This window comes from Tupaia chinensis, unplaced genomic scaffold (assembly GCF_000334495.1).
Source record: "Tupaia chinensis unplaced genomic scaffold, TupChi_1.0 Scaffold142384_1, whole genome shotgun sequence".
Classification (NCBI taxonomy): Eukaryota; Metazoa; Chordata; class Mammalia; order Scandentia; family Tupaiidae; genus Tupaia; species Tupaia belangeri.
The window spans coordinates 200385-221644 of record NW_006202232.1 but is presented as its reverse complement, the minus strand read 5'-3'; the positions used below and the strand labels follow the sequence as shown (position 1 = coordinate 221644).

General features: G+C 44.7%; 1 protein-coding gene and 1 pseudogene across 2 annotated transcripts in view; one reads left to right on the top strand and one right to left on the bottom strand.

Moving 5' to 3' along the window:
- GPKOW (G-patch domain and KOW motifs) overlaps positions 1 to 19894 on the bottom strand; it is a 31626-nt gene extending 11732 nt beyond the window's left edge. The window contains exon 1 of one of the 2 annotated variants that reach the window (XM_027766322.1): positions 19803 to 19894. The gene's annotated coding sequence lies outside the window, so the exon portion shown is untranslated. Of the gene's footprint in view, positions 1 to 19555; positions 19692 to 19802 lie in introns of those variants that run through there. The other variant, XM_006163506.3, reaches the window with a different exon arrangement.
- Positions 16560 to 19894, top strand: LOC102491263 (centromere protein Q-like; annotated as a pseudogene).
- Positions 19895 to 21260: the final 1366 nt, after the last annotated feature.

Sequence of the window (21260 nt, the reverse complement as noted above, 5' to 3'; positions counted from 1 at the left end):
ATCGTACCAAGACAACAGGTTTGAATCTTGGGTCCAAGACTTGAGAATAAAAATTGCTAGCAAGTATGCCTGAGTGTCCAAAATTCCAACAGGAGGGAAAAAGGATTGTGGTGTGACCGTGCCCCTCTGGAGGTCCTTTCTTTCTCTCCCAACCCCTAAAACCATGAATGTACGCACACTCTGGCAATTAAAAAAACAGGTGGAGCGAGATAGTGGTACAGTGGTAAAATGCCATGCTCTGTGATGCTGACTCACATGGAAAGGTTCCTGGTATGCTTAGGGAGATCTCCCCAAGTATTCTGGGCACTCATACAAGTCCACACTATGGGTCTGGGTAAAGCTGAAGCTTGGAGTGGGTCAGGGCATCAAGATCCTATTGGGAGTGTTCTCTCTCTGTCTTTCTTGCTTACAGAAGAAACAAACTTAAAAGTCAGGATCAGCCACAGTGGCACAGGGAGTAGGGTGCCCCTGTACAATATTGGAACCATTATAGAATGCCAAGAAATCCTATCAAGGATCTCTCTCTCTCTCTCTCAAAATTAAGAAATAAGGGGACAGCAGGTGGCATGGAGTTTACGGTGCTGGATCCCACAGGACTAACTGCACAATTCAAGTTCCAGACCAGTAGCTTGAAGATCATGCTAGGCGCGTGTGTGTGCGTGCCCAAAATCCCAAGAGGAGAATGGAGAAGGGATTATGGCATGGCTATCCCCACTGGGGGAGTGATTTCTCTGTCTCACACACAAGTGCACATGACCTATAGCAAAAACCTAGAAATACATAAATAAATAAAATAAACTTCAAGGGGTAGCCCCATAGCACAGTGGGGCTAACCACTATGTGTTATTAGCTAGATCCCGTGTGGCTGACTGGTTCGAATCCCACTCTGGCAGAAGTAATAAACTTTATATATTTTTAAAGATTTTTTTTGAGAGGTTTTAGCCACAGGGCACATGTGCTCGCCAGACAGATGGAGAGAGATAGAGAGACAGAAAGCAGGAAATCACCCCCCAGGGGGGATGGCCATGCCACAATCCCTTCTCCTGCATTCTCCTCTCAAGATCTTGGGCATGCACACACACGTGCCTGGCGTGAGTTTTAAGCCACTGGGTCCAGGACCTGAACTGCAGTTGACTACATGGGAGTCCAGCGACACAGCCATTACGCTAACTGCTGGTCCCTAAAGAATTATTTAATTTAATTTAATTCATTATCATCATTATTTTAAAAATTTGAACAGAGAGAGACAGGGAAAGTGAGAAAGCAAGCTGCCAGGTCCAGGACTCAAACCACTGTCACTCATGTGAGAGTCCAGCACCTTAGCCACCATGCCACTTGCATCTTTGAGGTCAGCAGGTAGCATAGTGGTGAAGACACTGTACTCCCACATGGTCAACTGTGGTTCGAGTCCCAGACCTGGTGGCTTGAAAAATCACTCTGGACACATGTGCACACATGCCCAAAATCTCAAGAACAGACTGGAGAAGCATGGCCATCCCCCATGGGGGGGTGATTTCTCACTTTCCCTCTCGCTGACTCTCCCTCTCTCTTCTCTCTCTGGTAAGTGCATGCTCCCTATGGCAAAAACCTAAAGAAAAAGGCACCTTTAAAGAATGAAAAGTACCCTGGCACAGTAGTTAAGCACTGTGTGTAGAGAGCCAGATTCCACATGGCTGACTGTAGTTGTAATCCCAGACCTGGTGGCTTAAAAAACATGCTAGCGGGACCAGCAGATGGCGTAATGGCGGTGTCGCTGGACTCCCATGTATTTAACCATGGTTTTAGTCCCAGACCAAGTGGCTTAAACTCACGCAGGGCATGTGTGCGTGCGTGCCCAAGATCCTGAGAGGAAAATGGAGGAGAAGGGATTGCAGCGTGGCCATCCCCCTTGGGAGGTGATTTCTCGCTTTCTGTCTCTCTGTCTGTCTCTGTCTTTCTGGCAAGCGCATGCGCCGTATAGCAAAAGTCTCTCCAAAAACAAAAACAAAAACACGCTAGTATATGTTTGTGGTTGCCCCAGATCCTGACAGGATGGAGAAATGTAGATGGGATTGTGGTGTGACCACACCGCATTAGGAAGTGCTTTGTCATTGTGCCTCTCTTCTCTCCAAACACATAAGTACATGTGCCCTCTGACAGTAATAAAGATAAATAAATAAAATGTAATGGGAGAAAAGACTTTTTTCCTGCTCTCTTTGATCCTGAGAACAAGATCAGCAGTAACAAATATTTAGGAAAGTGATTGCATGCCAGCAGGTGACACTGAAGTCAAGGTGGTCGAACCCCACATGGTTGACTGCACAGTAAGAATCCTGGACCCAGTGGCTTGGAAAACACACTGGGTGTGTGTGCATGCATGTCCAAAATCCTAAGAGGAGAATACAGGAGAAGGGATTGTGGTGTGGCCCTCCCCTCAAGGGTTGATTTCTCTCTCTCCAGCTAGTGCACATGCTCTATAGCAAAAAAAAATTTTAAATTTTTAAAAAAGGAAGAAAAGTGTTTGCTTCTCATATGGTCAAGAAAGACTATATCCAAATTTTGGAAAATCAACAACTTACACTTTTGTTCATTCAGTAAACATTAATTGAGTACCTAGTCTGTCACAGGCCCTGCTCTTAAGGTACTCATATGGGATGTTGGGAAAAATCAGGTATTTTGAGTATGAGGGTTAAGACTGCAGACACACAGTGGGCTATAGGGAAGGGTAGTTGCGAAGGCAAAACAGGTATTAATTGTGCCTGGTACTACATCCAAGAGGGGCTGAAGATTGAAAGAGCATTTTGAAAGATGGCAGGAAATGAGGCTTTAGTGATGTGTCAGGTGATCATGGCAGGGAACTGGAGTTCCAGGGTGTTTTGCATGGGTAATGAAGAAATCATGAGAAGGTTATATGACATGACAAAAATAAAATGTATGAAAGATACACAGTCAATATCCTCAAAATGCAAAGAGTTCCTGTAGTTCAATAACCGTAAAGGGCAAGCAATCTCAGACTGAAAAATTGGCAATAGATACAATCAAGTGATTCACAACATAAAAACTACAAATAGCCATTAAGCACATGTACAAATTCTGGGCCTTGTGGATAATCACAGCATTGCAAATACATGAATAATGAAAAGCTGCTCTTCATTTCACACATCGATAAATGCCAAAAGTAAAAACAGCACTTACATGGTAGCTCCTCTCACCCATCTAAGCACTCACTTAGTCTCTCAATGGATTCTGTGAGATGAGAATTTAAACCCATTTTGCAGACGAGGAAACTGTGGCCCATATGGGCCAACCGAGTTGGCCAATATCTCAAATAGTAAGTTTTTTTTTTTTTTTGAGAGAGATTTTTGCTACATGGCACATGTGCTCATTAAAGAGAAAGAAAGGCAGGAAGTGAGGAATCACCCCTCAGAGGGGATGACCACGCCACAATCCCTTCTCCATTCTCCTCTTTGGATTTTGGGCATGCATGCACACGAGGCTGGCGGGAGTTTTAAGCCACTGAGTTCGGGACATGAACCACTATCAATTACGTGGGAGTCCAGTGATGTAACCATTACACTATCTGCTGGTCCCTCAAACAGTTAAGATTTTTTTTTTTGAGAAGTTTTTGCTATAGGGCATGTACACTCGCCAGAAAGACAGAGAGAGACAGACAGAGAGACAGAAAGCAAGAAATCACCCCCCAGGGGGGATGGCCACGCTGCAATCCCTTCGCCTCCATTCTTCTCTTGGGATCTTGGGCACACATGCGCACGCGCCCAGCATGAGTCTAAGCCACCAGGTCTGGGACTCGAACCATGGTCGACTACATGGGAGTCCAGGGACATAGCCATTATGCCAACTGCTGGTCCCCAAACAGTTAAGTATTAAAGGTGATGTACAGAGTCAGTAATGATGGAAGAAAGTGGACACTTTCATACATGGGTGATAGGACTGCAAACTGATTAAAAATTTATCAGGACAGTGTAACAATATATACACACACACCTTTCCTAACTTAGTGGTTCTGTTTCTAAGAATGGATCTGAAGGAAAGAATGGAAATCTCTCTGTTTTTTTTTTTTAAGAGAGATTTTTGCTATAGGGTGCGTGTACTTGCTGAACAGACAGAGAGACAGAAAGTGAGAAATTACCCTCTAGGGAGTATGGCCATACCACAATTCCTTGTCCTCCATTCTCTAGGGATTTGGGGCATGCACACACATGTGCCCTTTGTGAATTTCAAGCCTTTTAAGTCCAGGACTTGAACTGCAGTTGACCATGTGTGAATCCAGCGACAACCATTATGCCATCTGCTGGTCCCAAGAATGGAAATATTGAGCAGGATGTTTTCTCAAGAATGTTCATCAGATTGGGACCAGCAGTTGGCGGAATGGCTGTGTTGCTGGACTCCAATGTAGTCTCCCACGGTTCAAGTCCCGGACCCAGTGGCTTAAACTCACGCCGGGCACGTGTGAGTGCGTGCCCAAGATCCCTAGAGGGGAGGAGAAGGGATTGCAGCATGGCCATCCCCCCCCCCCCAGGGAGCCCCCAGGGCAGGGTGATTTCTCGCTTTCTGTCTCTCTGTCTCTCTCTGTCTTTCTGGTGAGCGCACGTGCCCTATAGCATAAACCTCTCCAAAAAAGAAAAAAAGAATGTTTATCTAGGGTTTTCTCCATTTAAATAAATACTGGGGGCCAGCTGTTGGCATGGTTGTTAAGGTGGTTGGATCCCACATGGCCAACTGTGTGATTTGAATACCAAACACAGTGGCTTGAAAAACACTCCAGGCATGTGTGCATGCCCAAAATTCTGACAGGAGGGAGAAATTGAGGAGATGGCATGTCCCTGCTCCATGGGTGGATGCTTTCTCTCTCTCTCTCCAGTGAGCACATGAACCCTCTGGCAAAATTAAAAGGAAATATTGGAGGGCCAGGTGATGGAGCAGTGGGGGTGCAACTGGACCCACATAGGATGGCCTGAGTATGTGTCCTTGGACCTATGGGTATTCCAAGTGTGCGTGTTGCCTGCCTCTGATCTGGGCCAGCTGAGACAGAGGTAGGTTGTGGTGTGGAGACCCCATTGGGGTGCCTTCTTCTCTGTCTCTGTTTTTCTCTCATGGAATAGATAGACAAATGAACTTAATTTTTTTTTTTTGAAATGGAGATGAGGAACTAGCAGGTGGTGTGGTTGTTAAGGTGTTGGACTCCCACATGGGCCAACCATGGTTTGAGTCCTGGACCTGGTGGCTTACTTCCTACTTTCTCTATCTCTATTTCTCTCTCTCTCTGTCTCTCTTTGGTGAGTGCACATGCCCTATAGCAAAATATAAAAAAATAATAAAACTAAATAAATTTTTAAAAAGAATTATTTTATTTATTATTATTGCTACTTAATTTTGCTGTAGGGCATATATGCTTACCAGAGAGAGATGGACAGAGAGAAAGAGGAAAAATGAGAAATCAAACCGCCAGGTCTGGGACCTGAACCTCATTTGGCCATGTGGTAGCACAGAACCTTAACCACCACACCATCTGCTGTCTAAAAATAGAATAATTATTTTTAAAAAATGGAGACATGGGACTAGGAGATAGCATAATGGTTACATCATTTTACTTCCATGTAGTACAATACAGTTTGAGTCCCGGACATGGTAGTTTAAAACTTACACCAGGCATGTGTGCATGTGTGCCAAAATCCTGACGGAAGAGAATGGAGGAGAAGGGATTGTGGCATGGCCTGCCTCCCGGGGGTTGATTTCTCGCTTTCTGTCTCTTCTGTCTCTCTCTGTCTTTCTGGCAAGCACATGCACCCTATAGCAAAAACCTCTCCAAAAAAAAAATCTTGGGGGACCAGTGGGTGTCGTGGTGGTTAAGGCACTGGACACTCCCACATGGCCAACCATGGTTCGAGTCCTGGACCTGGTGGTTTGCTTTTTCACTTTCTCTCTCTCTCTCTGGTCAAATTAAAGTAAATGAATGAATAAATAAAATTAAATAAATAAAAAATATTTTTTAAGAATTATTTTAACTTTATTTTTATTTATTTATTTTAATTTCACCAGAGAGGGACAGAGCAAGAGAGAGAAAGAGAGAGAGATAGAAAGTGAGAAAGCAAGCCAACAGGTCCAGGATTTGAACTGTGGTTGGCCATGTGGGATTCCAGCACCCTTAACTATTATGCCACCTGCCAGCCCCTTGCTTTCTGTCTCTCTGTCTCTATCTCTCTGGCGAGCATGCATGCCCTATAGCAAAAATCTCTCTCTAAATAAAACAAAAAATAAAAGAAAAATGGAGACATGGGACCAGCAGATAGCACAATGTTTACGTTGCTGGACTCCCATGTAGTTGACACTGGCTCAAGTCCCAGACCTGGTGGCTTAAAGCTTATGTTGGGCACATGTGTGTGTGCCCAAAATCCCAAAAGGAGAATGAAGAAGAAGGGATTGTAGCCGCCCACCCTGGGGTTGATTTCTCACTTTCTGTCTCTCTGTCTCTCCAAGGAATACATGTGCCTTATAGCAAAAATCTCTCTTAAAAAAATGGAGAAAATCTAACTGCCCGTCTATAGGTCCTGGCTCCCACCCAACATGATCTCTCTATTTATCATCTGTCTATTTTTCTTTCTATAACTTACACAGTTGCTAATATTGATAAAGTAAGCATTTATGCATTATTCATGACAATTTGTATGCTTATAAGTGATTGTACAATGGGACAGCAACATATTTGTGAAAAAATGAAACTAAAGAACAAATTAGGGCCAGGAGGTGGCATAGTGGATAGACAGTGGATCCCATGTGGCCAACTGAATGGTTCAAGTCCTGGACCCATGGCTTTAAAACACAGTGAGTGTGTGTGCATGCATGCCCAAATCCCTAGAGAAGAATAAAGAAGAGATTTTGGTGTGGCCATTCCTCCTGGGGAGTGATTTCTCACTTTCTCTCTCTGGTGAGCACACATATGCTATAGCAGACTAAAACAGAACAAAACAAACAAATATAAACGAAAACAAAAACGGAATTATTTTGGTACAAAAATATTGAAATTCATGCATAGTTTTTTAAAAAAATAATTATTTACTTAACTCCATTTGTTATTATTATTTTTACCTTGACCAGAGAGAGACAGAAAAAGAGAGAAAGGGAAAGCAAGAAAGCAAACTGCCAGGTCTGGGACTCGAACTGTGGTGAGCCATGTGGGAATCCATCTCCTTTAACCACCACGCCACCTGCCAGCTCCCATGCATAGTTTTCTTATCATATCTATTTCCATAAACTTCTTGAAGTTCCTGTATATATTATACTGTGATTAAAAAGATTTAAAAATTCTTGGGGCCAGCAGATGGCATAGCAGTTATGTCAGACTCCCACATTGCCGACTGTGGTTCAAGTCCTGGATCCAGTGGCTTGAACTTCACGCTGGGCACACATGCATGGATGCCTATCCTCAGAGGAGAACAGAGGAAAAGGGATTGTGGCATGGCCATCCCCCCGGGGGGTGATTTCTTACTTTCCCTCTCACTATCTCTGTCTGTCTCTATCTCTGGTGAACACACATGCCCTAAGGTAAAAAATCTCTTACAAAAAAAAGATTTAAAAATTCTTTCTGGATTGACAGGGAAAAATACTAGAATGTTTTGCTAAATCAGAAAAAGAATTTGAGGGCCAGCATGGCATTTAAGGCAGCTGGATCCCATATGACCAACTGTGGTTTGAGTCTGGGACCTCATGGCTTGTTTTCTCACTTTGTCTCTCTGTCTCTCTCTCTCAGTGAGCACATGTACCCTACAGCAAATTAAAATTAATAATAATTGTGGCCAGTGTGTGGCATGGTGGTTAAGGGCCCTAGACTACCCCATGGTTGACTGCAGTTCTAGTGCCAGATCTAGAGGCTTACTTTCTTACTTTTTCTCTCTCTCTCACTCTGTCTCTCTCTGGTCAAATTAAAAATAAACGAACACATAAATAAAGTTAAATAAAATACTTATTTAAAATAAATAAATAAATAAAAAGGGCCAGCAGGTGGCATGGTAGTTAAAGTGCTAGACTCTCACACGGCTGACCATGGTTCAAGTACCAGACCTGGCGGATTGCTTTCTCACTTTCCCTTTCTCTCTCTCTCTGATCAATTTTTTTTTTGAGAGGTTTTTGTTATAGGGTGCATGCACTCACCAGAAAGACAGAGAGAGACAGTGAGACAAAAAGTGAGAAATCACCCCCCAGGGAGGATGGCCACACCACAATCCTTTCTCCTCCATTCTCTTCTTGGGATCTCAGGCACACACGCACATGCGCCTGGCGTGAGTTTAAGCCACTGGGTCCGGGACTCGAACCGCAGTCAACTACATGGGAGTTCAGTGGAAAAAGGTACCAGCAGTTGGCATAATGGTTATGTCACTGGACTCCCATGTAGTCAACCGTGGTTTGAGTCCCAGGCCCGGTGGTTTAAACTCATGCCTGGCGCATGTGCGTGCGTGTCCAAGATCCCAAGAGGAGAACGGAGAAGGTATCGCAGCATGGTCATCCCCTATGGGGGATGATTTCTCACTTTGTCTCTCTCCCTCTGTCTTTCTGGCGAGTGCACATGCTCTATACCAAAAACCTCTCCAAAAAAAGCCAACAACAATTTAAAACCTCTGGAGGGGCTGCCACATACATAGCCAAGTGCTTAAGGGAGATGGATCCCACATGGCTGACTGTGGTTTGACTCTCAGCTCCAGTGGCTTGAAAAATACTTTGGCCATGTCTGCATACATGCTCTAGATCTGGACAGGATGGAGATATGGAGAAAGGATTGTGGGATTACCACATACCCTTGTGGGGTGCTTTCTCCTTCTCCCTCTGTCTCTCTCTAGAAAGTGCACACATCCTCTGGCAAAAAATTAAAGAAAGAAAATAATACTATAGTTTAAAAATAGTAAAATACTGGGGGCCGGCAGATGGTGTGGTGGTTAAAAGCGCTGGATTCCTGCATGGGCGACTACGGTTCGAGTCCTGAACGAGTCCTGCACCTGGTGGTTTGTTTCCTCACATTCCCTCTCTTTCTTTCTCTCTCTCTCCCTCTATGGTCAAATTAAAATAAAAAAATGTATAAATAAAAAAAGTTAAATAAAATAATTCTTTTTAAAAAAAGTAAAATACTTAAGAATAAATTAAACAGTATTCTAAAACTTATACACCAAAAAACTACAAAACATCATGGAAAGACATTAAAGAATAAATAAGTAAATCGTGAGACCTCTGTTGCTCATGTATCAAAAGACTTAATATTGTTAAGATGGCAATCCTTCCCAAATTGATCTACAGATCTAATGCAAGCCCTATCAAAATCCCATTTTCCTTTTATTACAGAAATTGAAAAACTGATCCTAAAAGTCATATGAAATGCAAGAAACCCAGAAGAGTCAAAACAATCTTTTCTTTCTTTTTTTTTTTTTTGGAGAGATTTTCACTGTAGGGCGCGTGCGCTCGCCAGACAGACAGAGAGAGACATAGAGACAGAAAGCGAGAAATCACCCCCCAGGGGGGATGGTCACGCCGCAATCCCTTCTCCTCCATTCTCCTCTCGGGATCTTGGGCATGCACGCACACGCGCCCGGCGTGAGTTTTAAGCCACCGGGTCCGGGACACGAACCGCAGTCGACTACATGGGAGTCCAGCGACATAGCCATTACGCTAACTGCTGGTTCCCACAATCTTTTATTTTTTAAGAGAGATTTTTGCTATAAGACACATGAACTCACTGGAGAGACAGAGAAACAGAAGGTGAGAAATCACCCCCCAGGAGGGATGGCCACACCGCCATCCCTTCCCTTTCATTCTCCTCTTAGGATCTTGGGCATACACGCACATGCGCCTGGTGTCAGTTTTAAACCACTTGGTCCAAGACTCGAACCACGGTTGACTACATGGGAGTCCAGCGGCATAACCGTTAACGCTATCTGCTGGTCCCGAGCCAAAACGATTTTGAGAAAAGAGAACAAAGTTGAAGGACTCACAGTTCTCAATTTAAAAAACTCAATACAAAAAGCAATAATGAAGACAGTGTGGTATTGGCATAATGATCATACATAGAATGAAGTTTTACCCTTTCCTCACACTATACAAAAAACTTCTAAATGGATCCTAGATCTAAATATAAAAGCTAAGGGGGCCAGCAGATGGTGTGGCAGTTATGTCCCTGGACTCCCACATGGGTGACCATGGTTAGAGTCCCGGACCTGGTGGCTTGAAACTCACGCCAGGTGCATGTGCATGCATGTCCAAGATCTCGGGATGAGAATGGAGAAGGGATTGAGGTGGCCATCCCCCCTAAGGGGTTATTTCTCACTTTCCCACTCACTGTCTCTGTCTCTCTCTCTATTTGACAAGTGCGCATGCCTTAAGTCAAAAACCTTTACAATAAATAAATAAATACAGCTGTAACTATAAAATTCTTAGAATGCATTGGAGTAAACCTTCATGACATTAGGTTTAAGAGTTTTTTGTTTTTGCCAGGGAAGGGTAAAATATGCACTCACCAAAGATAGAGAAATAGACTCTGAGAGGGAGAAGGAGAAAACGCTTCCCAATAGGATGTGGTCATGCCTCAACCCCTTTTTCGCTTCTCCATCCTGTTAGGATTTGGGGCCTGGAGGCAAATGTACCTGGTGTGTTTTCCAAGCTGCTGGGTTTGGGACTTGAACTGCATGGCAGACCATGTGGGATCCCAATCCCTTAACCACCAGACGATAGGGTCAGCCCAGGAGATATTTTTAAAGAGAAGATACCAAAAATAAAATCAACAAAACATAATGATTATGTCACTGAACTCCCACATAGTCTACTGCTGTTCAAGTCTTGGATTCTGCAGCTTAAAACTCACGCTGGACATTGTGTGTGTGTGTGTGTGTGTGTGTGTGTGTGTGTGTGTGTGAGCTCAAGATCCCAAGAGAAGAATGGAGAAGGGATCTCTGTGTGGCCATCCCCCCAGGGAGTGATTTCTGCTTTCATTCTCTCTGTCTCTCTGGTGAGTGCAAAAATCTCTCTCGAAAAAAAAAATCAACAGAAGAAAAACACTAAATAAATTGGCTTCATCAAAACTAAAACTGTTGGGACCAGCAGATGGCGTAATGGTTACATTGCTAAATTCACACGTAGTCCACCGTGATGCGAGTCCTAGACCTGGTGGTTTAAAACACATGCTGAATGTGTGTGTGTGTGTGTGTGTGTGTGTGTGTGTGTGTGTGTGTGCATGCATGCCCGAAATCCAGAGAAAAGACTGGAGGAGAAGGGATTGCAATATGACCATCCCCCTTGGGAGTTGATTTCTCGCTTTCTGTCTCTCTCTGTCTCTCTGGCAAGTGCACACACCCAATGGCAAATATCTCTCTAAAAATAAAAAAAAAAACACTAAAACTGGGCCAGTGGTGGTGTGGTGGTTAAGGTGGCTAGATCCCACATAGCTGACTGTGCAGTTTGAGTCTTGGACCTGGTGGTTTGAAAAACACAGTGTGTGTGTGTGTGTGTGTGTGTGCCCAAAATCCCAAGAGAATGGGGGAGAAGGGATTATGGTATGGCCATCCATCCTGAAAGGTATTTTCTCTCTTTCTATCCCTCTATGACCACGCCCTATCACACATTTTTAAAAATTGGGACCAGCAGATAGCATAATGGTTACATTGCTGGAACCCCACATAGTCGACTGCCATTCAAGTCCCAAACCCAGCAGCTTAAAACCCACGCTGGGGGCAGGGGCCAGCAGGTGGCAGTGGTTAAAGGTGCTGGACTTCCATGTGGCTGACTGCAGTTCGCATCCTGCACCTGTCGGCCTACTTTCTCACTTTCTCTCTCACTCCATCTCTCTCTGGCCAAATATAAATAAATAAATAAAGTTAAATAAAATAATTCTTTAAAAAAAAATAAGCAAAATTCCTGCGGGATATGTGTGTGTGCATGCCTAAGATCCCGAGAGGACAATGGAGAAGAAGGGATTGCAGTGTGGCCATCCCCATTGGAGAGTGATTTCTCACTTTCTGTTTCTCTGTCTCTGTCTGTCTGATGAGTGCTCACTATAGCAAAAACTCCCTAAAACAATTTTTTAAAAACTGTTGGGGACAGTGGGTGGGATAGTGGTTAAGGCACTGGAACCCCACATGGCCGAGAACAGAAGTCCTGGACCTGGCAGCTTCAAAATCATGCCAGGAGTGTGTGTGTGTGTGTGTGTGTGTGTGTGTGTGTGTACGCGCGCATCCATGCACATGCATATGTGCTCAAAATCCCAGGAGAAGAATGGAGGAGAAGGGATTGTAGCATAGCCATCCCCCCTAGGGGGTGATTTCTCACTTTCCCTCTGTCTGTCTCTCTGTCTCTCTCTGGCAAGTATGTGTGTCCTATGGCAGACATCTTAATTTTTTAAAAAACCGTTGTACTTCAAAGACACTAGCAAGTATTCCAGCCATTATGTACAGTTAACACCACCACCCAGGAGGTTAGGAGCTGCATGCGAGGCCAGGGTTCAGTTTCCAGGCCAATCAGAACATGCTGGGTGTAGCTGTGCATGCCTGTTGTTTCGACTGATTGAAAGGCTGGGGTAGGAGGATCACAGTATGGTGGAACTCTAACAAAAATACCTATCTCTGTGTGTCTCCTTTTTTCTGTTTCTTTCTCTATTTCTCTCATGGAGGAAAGAAAGAAAAAAGTTACTAGCAAGAAAATAAATAAATTGGGAGAAAATATTTGCAAGTTAGGGCCAGCTCCATCGCCTAGTGGTAAAGGGAGCCCAATCCCACATGGGTAATAGCAGTTTGAATCCCAGTCCCAGCCACTGGATATGTGTGACCAAACTCCCAACAGGATGGAAAAATGGAGAAGGGATTGCAATGTAAGCATGCCCAATCAGGGGTGCTTTCTCCTTCTCTCTCTGCCTCTCTCTCTCTCTCTTCTGGCAAGACCACATACCCTCTGGCAATTAAAAAACAAACAATATTTGGAAATCATATATTTAACAATAGACTGGTATCCAGAATATATAAAGAATACTTACAACTCAGTAACAAAAACATAAATAGGGTTGGCCTCATGACCTGGTGGTTAAGGGATCTAGATTCCACACAAGCAATTAGCAGTTTGAATCCTGACCCCATCAGCTTGAGAAAACACTATAGGTGCATGTGTGTGTGTGTGTGTGTGTGTGCTCAGAGTCTTGACAGGGAGGACCAGCAGATGGCATGGCGGATATGTAGCTGGACTCCCACATGGCTGATCATGGTTTGAATCTAGGACCCAGTAGCTTGAACATCACGCTGGGCATGTGTCTATGTGTGCCTAAGTCCCCAGAAGGCGAATGAAGTAAGGATTAAGGCATGGCCATCCCCTCTGGGGTGTGATCTCTCACTTTCCCTCTCACTGTCTCTGCCTCTCTCTCTTTCTGGTGAGCACACATGCCCTAAGGAAAATAATCCTGACAGGGTACAGAAATGGAGGATAAGGGATTGTGGTATGCTTATGTCCCATTGGGATGTGTTTTCTCCCTCTGTCTCTTTTTATCTCTGGTATGTACATGTGCCCTCTGGCAAATTAAAAAATAAATACATAACACAATTTGAAAAATAAGTAAAAGAATCTGAACATTGAGGGTCAGCAGGTGGTGTGATGGTTAGGGCACTGGACTCCCACATGGCTGACTGAGGTTTGGGTCCTGGACCCAGTGGCTTGCTTTCACACATTCTCTGTGTTTTTCTGGTTAGTGCATGTACCCTATTGCAAATTAAATAATAATATTAATAATTAATAAAATTAAATAAATCTTTAAAAAAAGAACCTGGGGCTGGCAGGTGACCTGGTGGCTAGACGTGCTGGATTCCCACATGGCTGACTGCATTCGAGTTCCAGACCTGGCAGCTTACTTTCTCGTTTTCCCTTTCTCCCTCTCTGGTCAAATGAATAATAATAACAACAAATGTAATTAAATAAATATTTTTTTAAAAAATAGAATCCGGGGACCAGTAGTTAGTGTAATGGCTATGTTGCTGGACTCACACATAGTCGACTATGGTTCAAGTTCCGGACCCGGTGGCTTAAACTGGGCACATGTGCATGCATGCCCAAGATCCTGAGAGGAGAATGGAAGAGAAGGGATTGCGGCATGGCCATCCACCCTGGGGGAGGGTGGGGTGGTGATTTCTCCCTTTCTGATTCTCTGTGTCTCTTTGGCAAGTGTATGTGCCCTATAGCAAATATCTCTAAAAAAAAATTTTGCTAGGAAAGTGAAGTTGGAAAAGAGTACATATTGTATATTTTTAGGAAATGAAAATAAGCAAATCCATGGAGTTAGCCTATTAGTACTTACTTGGAGAATGGAGAGTAACTGCTAAAGGTTATGGGGTCTTTTGGGGGGAGCGGGGGGAGAGGTTTTTCACTATAGGGTGCGTGCGCTCGCCAGACAGAGAGAGACATAGAGACAGAAACCGAGAAATCACCCCCCAGGGGGGATGGTCACGCTGCAATCCCTTCTCCTCTATTCTCCTCTCGGGATCTTGGGCATGCACGCACATACGCCCGGCGTGAGTTTTAAGCCACCGTGTCCGGGATGCGAACCGCGGATGACTACGTGGGAGTCCAGCGACATAGCCATTACGCTAACTGCTGGTCCCAAGGTTATGGGGTCTTTTTTAGGGGAAGAAAAATATTCTAAATTCTTACCATATGAAATTTACTATAACATGGGGACCAACAGGTGGCATGGTGGTTAAGGCACTGGAAAATCCCAACTAGCTGACCATGGTTCAAGTCTCAGACCTGGTGGCTTGCTTTCTCACCTTCCCTCTCTCTCTGTCTCTCTCTGGTCAAATTAAAATAAATGAATGAATAAATAAAATGGAATGAATAATTCTTTTTTTTTTTGGAGAGATTTTTGCGATAGAGCGTGTGCGCTCGCCAGACAGAGAGAGACAGAGAGACAGAAAGCGAGAAATCATCCCCCAGGGGAGATGGCCACACCACAATCCCTTCTCCTCCATTCTCCTCTCAGGATCTTGGGCACACATGCACACACGCCCGGCATGAGTTTTAAGCCACCGGGTCCGGGACGTGAACCACGGTCGACTACGTGGGAGTCCAGCGACATAGCCATTATGCTAACTGCTGGTCCCAAATAATTCTTAAAAAAAAAAGAAATTTACTATATAATCATACAGTTTAAATGGGCAAATTATGTGATATGTAAACTATATTTATATATATAATCTTAATATAGATGTAGAAATTATTAAAATGTTGTAATAAGTTAACTATTTATGATCTTCTACCTGTTTTTCAAAAAAATCATGTTTCTAAGAGTTTTATATTTTTTTCTTTTTTTAAAAAATTTTCTATAAGGTACATGCACTTGCCAGAGAAAGACAAAGAGGGGTAAAGTGAGAAAGCACCCCCAGGGAGGAATGGCCATACCACCATCTCTTCTCCATTTTCCTTTCAGGATGTTGGGTATGCAGTCACATGTGCTCGGCATAATTTTCAAATCCCTAGGTCCAGGACTCAAATCATGCCATTGGCCGTGTGGGATCCAGCCTCCTTAACCACCATGCCACTAGCTGGCCCCCAATTTATTTTCCATTTTTTTTATTGCCAAAGGGTGTGTATGCACTTGTCAGAGGGAGAGAGACAAAGAAATGTGAGAGAGGAGAAGCATTCCTAATTAGGCATGTTTTTCAAGCATTGGGGTAGGGATTAAAAACCTCAGGGGGACCAGCACTTGGCATAATGGCTATGTTGCTAGACTCCCATGTAGTTGACTGCGGTTCGGTCCTAGACGTGGTGGCTTAAACTCACGCTGGGCATGTGTGCGTGTGTGCCCAAGATCCCAAGAGGAGAATGGAGGAGAAGGGATTGCAGCATGGTCATCCACCCTGGAGGATGATTTCTCGCTTTCTGTCTCTCTGTCTCTCTGTCCTTCTGGTGAGCACACGCGCCCTATACCAAAACTTCTCCAAAAATAAAAAATGAAAAAAAAAAAAAAAACCCTCAGTTAGTCATGTGGGATCTAGCTCCCTTAATCACTAGATGGCAGGGCCTGCACATTTCAACAAATTTTAAAAGTCAGAAGGAACAGGTAGGGAAATACAGACTACATGGTTCTGATTTTTTTGGGGGGAGGTTTCTTTTTGTTGTTGTTCTGATTCTTAAAATATGAATATATTACTTTATATTTGGGTATCTAAGCTTTTTACAAAGAGATAAAATGCAAGGTATTTTTGGATACAAAGCACCAGAAAGCTGGTACTAGCAGAGTCATGCTGCCTGGTTCCAAAGTAGGGAATCTTACCCAATTCCAGATATTAACTCATGACTTGTGCTGGATTTTCAGCCTAGTCCTGTCCACTGCCTTCCTATAACTCCAATGATTCTCACCTACCTCCCCCATACACATTCCCACTCCCCCCCCCAAGGTTAATTAAGGCAGTCTCTAGTTCCTTGAACTTTCCACAGCACCCTAAAAGTACCCAAGGTTTTTCACATGTTTGTATTTGCCTTGGTCTTGGGGCAGGCAACTATCCTTGATAATTATTTTAAAAATGACATTATCAGCATAACTGCTAGGGGATTAGAATCAGAAAAGAAAACACTAAGGGCAATTGTTGGGCCACAAATTATTCTGAAGGCAGCTCTCAGAAGATTTATTGAGAAATTACCATTTAAAAAAAATCACTATTAGAATTGTTCCATTTAGATCAAGATGCCTGGTAAAGGAAATGTTTCCAAGAAAAAGTCAAGAGTTGAAAAGAAACCTGAAGAGAAGGGACCAGAGATGGCATAATGGTTATGTCATTGGACTCCCATGTAGTCAACTGTGGTTCAAGTCCCGGACCCGATGGCTTAAAACTCATGTTGGACACGTGTGTGTGCATGTCCAAAATCCCGGGAGGAGAGTGGAAGAGAAGGGATTGCAGCATGGCCATCCCCTCAGGGTGGTGATCTCTTGCTTACTTTCTCTCTGGCAAGCACATGTGCCCTATAGAAAAATCTCTCTTAAAATAAATAAATAATGCCAATCTAAGACAGATAAAGATAACACTCAAGGGGCTGGCAGATGGCGTGGTAGTTAAGGTACTGGACTCCCACATGGCTGACCATGGTTCAAATCCTGGACCTGGTAGCTTGTTTTTTCACTTTCTTTCTCTGGTCAAATTTAAATAACACTTACAATAAAAAAAAATCAAATAAAATAATTCTTAAAAAATACTGTTTAACGGACCAGCAGTTAGCGTAATGGCTTTGTTGCTGGACTCCCACGTAGTCAACCGTGGTTCGAGTCCCGGACCTGGTGGCTTAAACTCACGCCGGGCGCGTGTGCGTGCATGCCCAAGATCCTGAGAGGAGAATGCAGGAGAAGGGACTGCAGCATGACCATCCCCCCTGGGGGGTGATTTCACGCTTTCTGTCTCTCTGTCTCTGTCTGTTGTGCAAGCGCCCGGTCCCAATTGCAAAAACCCCCCCAAAAAAAAAAAAAAAAAGGAAAAAAAATACTGTTTAAAAAGATAACATCTAAGAAGAGAAAAACATGGCAATCTGTATCAAAGAGCAGCAGAAAGCATTTGCAAGCTATTATGGAATCACCAATGCTAGCAACCTTGAGTAACAGTACTGGAGAAAAAGAACAAATGCAATATCATCTCAACTTTCTGAAGAAAAGATTGCTAAAACTGTGAAATCATGAAAGTCCCTCCAAAAAAATACTGAAAGATATGAGACCAGCAGTTAGTGTAATGCTATGTCACTAGACTCCCATGTAGTTGACCGCGGTTTACGTTCTGTACCTGGTGGCTTAAAATTCACGCCGGGCATGCCCAAGATCCCAAGAGGAGAATGGAGGAGAAGGGATTGCAGCATGGCCATCTCCTCGGGGGGTGATTTCTCGCTTTCTGTCTCTCTGTCTCTCTCTGTCTGTCTGGTGAGCGCATGTGCCCTATAGCAAAAACCTCTTAAAAAAAAGAAAACAAAACTTAAAAAAACCTGAAAGCTATAACTAATATATCAAGTCTACTGAAAATGAAGAGTACAGAACTGTACCAATGAAGCTAATGAAGAAGGTCTGGCATTATTGTAGGAAGAGACAGATAAAACAATAGAGACTGTGGAGTCAGTAATTGGAAATATTCAGAGACTAAATAAAAAATTAAATTTTTCAGAGGTTTTTGCCTTAGGGCATGTGCGCTTGCCAGAGAGAGAGACAGTGACAATGAGAAGGAAAGCGAAAACTCATCCCCCACCCCCAGGGATGGCCATGCCATAATCCCTTCTCCATTCTCCTCCTGGGATCTTGGGCACACACACATGTATATCCAGTGTGATTTTCAAGCCGCTGGGTCTAGGACTTGAACCATGGACGACCATGTGGGAGTCCAGTGACACAACTGCTACATCATCTGCTGGCCCCCCAAATTCAAATTCTGACAAGTAAAGCGGAAGAAGAGGAGAAGGTAAAATAGATGCTTCAAATGGATAGTAGTAGGGTACTACCTCTCCCAGAACTTCCTTAGAACAGTATCAAAGCACCCACACTTTAGAAATAAATTCTGAGGCTAATTACAAACCACAATGCTCTTCTAAAAGATTTGGAAAGAGTTTTTTTTTTTTAACTTCTTTCCTATTAATTTAGTGTTTATGAATTTGTAACATTGTTAACCTCTGACAATATTACAGAGGTTGAAGCTTCTACAAGATTTATTATCTCCTAATAATACACTTTAAAGTTTGCTTGTGGGACCTGCAGTTAGCCTAATGGCTACATCGCTGGACTCCCATGTAGTTGACCGCGGTTCACGTCCCAGACGTGGTGGCTTAAAACTCATGCCAGGTGAGTGTGCGTGCGTGCTCAAGATCCGGAGAGGAGAACCGCAGTCAGCCACATGAGAGTTCAGAGACACAGCCATTACGCTAACTGCTGGTCCCATGGACTCAGCATCTTGAAATTCATGTTGGGCACATGGGTGCTCAAAATCAGGAGAGGAGAATGGAGGAGAAAAGATTGTAGTATGGCTATGGGGACAGAGAGTGATTTCTTGCTTTCTGTCTCTCTGTATCTCTCTGTCTCTCTGGTGAGTACATATGCCCTATAGCAAAAATCTCTCTCTCAAAAAAAGGGAAAGTAAGTTTATTTATTATGCTAAAACAAAAACTAACCCAAAAAGTCCTTTTTTTCATAATAATCTTACATATATGTATAAATTGTCATTTACATATATCAACAATTCTAACCAACTACAGAATATTGTGTTGATTCCTTTTATCTATTTGTCAAATAACTGCAATTTAATTATTTTACATCTAAATAACAAAAAAAAAAAAAAAAACGTCAAGGGACTCTCCAGAAATCACCACGGCCCCGCCCCTGAGTTAACATTCTAACCACATCTCTTTGCTCTATAGAACCCACACGCAGACTGGACCGCAGACTGGACCGTCCTTTCCCTATCCCAGCACTGTTCCCCCACCCCCACTGTAACCCTAAAGGTTCAGCCTACATTAATGACGGTCCCCACCGCGCCTTAATAAATAATCCTGGGCCTGTTCGCTGGAATAATCTTCCACACCATCTCACCTTTGGCTAATACCACCCTAGGCACACGCTGGAGGTTGCTTCTCCAAGATTTGGCTCTTTAACATTCCAAACTTCGCTTTCTAGTTAGCCTTTGAACCTCAACTCCGGATACAGACATTTCAAGCCCCGCCCATGCATTCATAAGCATCACCTCCTCGAGTAGCATTCCAAGCCAGCCCCCTTGGTGAGTGCCCGCCTCTACCACAGGCCCCGCCTCCTCAAAAATGACCTTTAGAGCATCACTGACCAGATCACAATCCGGCCTAGTACTCTGGCACCCGCCTGGAGCAGCAATACAAAAGCAATAGTTCAGATAACCTCGAGGTCCCGCAGCCTTGAGGACCCCTTCTAAACCGCCTTTCCAAATCACACTCCTTGGCCCTACCCAGGGGAGTAACCAACTACGGCAAGCCAGCCACCCACAAATCCTGTCGCGCCAGGAGCTGCCGGGCGCTGGGGCTCGCGGGAAGAGGGAGGCTGCGGCCTGCGCAGGAAAGGGGCACACGTCAGCCCGCCCTGAGTCTCGGCGAACCCTCACGTTTCCAGACGTCCGAAGACTTAGAGACCCCTGGCCGGTCCCACGGTGGTTCCCCCCCCCCGCCCCCCCCCCCTGCCACTCCCCGACCATCGACCACGGCGGGTATGCCGGTGGACCCCGCGTACCCCCCAGGATGTCCCTGGAGATAACCATTCACTGCAATGTTCCGGACGCATCTGAACACCCGACGAATTTCTCTGGAGGTCCCGACTGTCCCCTAAGAGTGTAGCATCCGTGGTTGTTAGGGGACAGTCGGGACCTCCAGATATCCTGAAAGAATAGGCCTGCCCACCCGACCCCGACCCTCCCCCCCATTCCCTGTCCAGATATCCTAGGCAACCCCAGCTACCCAGGAATTCCCTCAGAGACCCCATTTCCCCACATGGCTCAAGTACTACCAGATTCCCTCTCCCCAGATCTCCAGAGACTCCCAGATCTTCCCCCCTCCGCCCATTCCCTACAGACCCTGAGTGCCCAGGTGTCCCCTGTGACCAGGGACAGATCCCGCTCCCCATCTCCCTGGAGACAGGAGAGAGTCCCCCTATCTGGTGTGTGGTTTTTCAGCTCAGGTGTGAGAGCTGGCATGGTTGGGGGTGCGGGTAGTGTGACCTCGAGCCCAGTCCTGTCGCTGGGCTCCTGCTGGCTGCCACCGCCTTTGGGCGCCAGAGCTGCTACTTTGTTTACCACCTGTCAGAAGGGAAAGGTGAGGAGCAGATGGGCGGGCGTGGCGAGGGTGGCAGGGGACGCGCCCTTTCTCTTCCCACCCTCCCCTTCTCCTACCTCCTCTGCTCTCCCTAGGTTTCGCGGTGCCCCCAGCATGCTGCTCCAAGGCCAATGGTTCACCCAGTGGATGCGTGGCCACCAGTGATGCATTTTGATCATTGGGCCAAGCTCCAGTGGTGATGCTCCCAGGTCTGGATGTGGCTGAGGCTGGTGGTCTGTGTCCTGGCCCTCACTTGGTGCAATGACCTACCTGGCTTGTTTGTTTGCTATACAGTGTGTGCACTAGTTTGAGGGAGTCAGAAAAGGGGGGAGTGAGAAATAATTCTCCAAGGGTTATGGCCACACCACAATCCTTTCTCCATTTTCCTCTCTGATTCCCTGGGACTTGGAGCATGTGTGCATGCAAGCCTTCGCAGGGTGTGATTCAAGCTGCTGGGTTGGGAC